Source organism: Citrus clementina, unplaced genomic scaffold (assembly GCF_000493195.1).
Source record: "Citrus clementina cultivar Clemenules unplaced genomic scaffold, Citrus_clementina_v1.0 scaffold_8, whole genome shotgun sequence".
In the NCBI taxonomy this organism is placed as follows: Eukaryota; Viridiplantae; Streptophyta; class Magnoliopsida; order Sapindales; family Rutaceae; genus Citrus; species Citrus x clementina.
In genome coordinates this window covers 8,458,065-8,459,877 of record NW_006262022.1, presented here as the reverse complement: position 1 = coordinate 8,459,877, position 1,813 = coordinate 8,458,065, and positions in this window count along the sequence as shown.

Sequence of the window (1,813 nt, the reverse complement as noted above, 5' to 3'; positions counted from 1 at the left end):
CATCAGGGAACCTTAAATGATAAAATATTATTTAGGTAATGTATATATCGGGTGGTGATATTTCCACCCTTTTTGTATTAAACCATTGCATTAAAAAAGATTAAAATCAATGTAAATCCACCGCATAAGTATCAGAAATAAGCTTGTCCATATAATAGTTATAACTTTTTGTTTCTTTAATTCTATTCATATTTGTTGAAAAAAATACAACTAATTAAATTCTGATATTTGCCACTATTTATTCATTTATATCTCAAATAAAATTAAAATTCATATTGCCTATTAAACACTCAATTACTCATATTTTAGTTACTCGTCGATTCTAAATTTATAATAATTACAAGTATTTTGTAGTATATGTATCAATAGTTATTTAATACATTTGTTTCGATAAATCTTTGAATTACAGTGTATGTGAAAAAGTACTGTAAGTGTTTTAGTCTGTTGTTTGAACAACATCCATAAAAATAAAAAGTTTTACCGTGACCTATTTTTACCATTTCATACGAGGGTAACATTGTAATTAAAAAAACTAATGAGTGGGATGATTTTACACAAAAGATAGAGTGGAAATATCCCCGCGCAATGTATATTATGACTTGATATCCTTTAGAATTCAATTATATCATCGGATCTAATTCACTTAAGCATAACATTATTTAGTTGTCTTCTTGCATAAAATTTTGGACTTTTGGCCCAACAATCAACGGATGTCAGAATAAAGAAAGTACATTCTTGAAGGGACATAATAAGAATCTATAAAAATAAGTGACAGAAACATAAAACTATTAAAGAAATAACCTAAATTTCAAGCGGCACCCTTATCTTCTCTGAAATTGTCAACTTGCTTAATGATTTTGGATCGCGTCTTTTGATCTCTGCCTATTCCAAATGTCAAATATTCCGGAAAAGAAAGAAATATTGTTCTTTATTACCACTAATCTCCAATTTCTTTTATCTTGTTGCCCAAGGGGAGCATAAGCAAGTAGCTGTGGTCAACTCTTAACAAGTAGTATTTTTCCTTTTGTTTTTTCAATTGGTCTAATAACTAATCATATCCCTTTTCTCTCACTTAATTAAAAGATATTAGAACTTGGAAGCCAAGTCTTGACACACACACATATATATAATAATCATTTTTATTTTAATAAAGTGAGAATGCTAGTAATAAATAAAAAAGTATAGATCTTAATACACTAACAAATCAAAAATACAGTCTCTATTATATTAAAATTTATATTTTTTCTTATTTTTGTGGTATCCTATATGTGTGTGTGTGAATACATATTCCTTATTTTGTGTTTAATGCAGATGATTTATTAAGTTATGCGGCTTAATAGAGTTATTTTTAATACACGATAAAACTATGCGATTTAATAGAATTAAATTTTGACTCTATTAGACCCCATAGCCTAAAAGTTTATTCACATAAAAAAAATGAGTGTGTTCGCACTACAAAAAGATTGTGTGTATATGTGTATATATGTGTGTGTGTGTATAGTTTTCTAGTCCGGGATCTTAGAGTAAGGAAAAAATATGAAAAAACCTTTAAAATATGTTTCAATTCAAAATTTTAAAGTGCGGAAAAATTCAGAAAAATACATAAATTATTTAAGCGTTTAAGTTTTAAGATATATATTTATACACACACAGAGCCCACGCCATTACTCCATCCTCGAGCCATCAATTCTTTCTCCCAACCACATACTAATTAAAGGCAAGAAAGCTGAAGAAGCAAATCAAGAAGCGCGTTTCGCTCAGAATAGAAGCCGATGCCAATGGCTTAAGGCCATGGCCAGGTCTTCCACAGCAA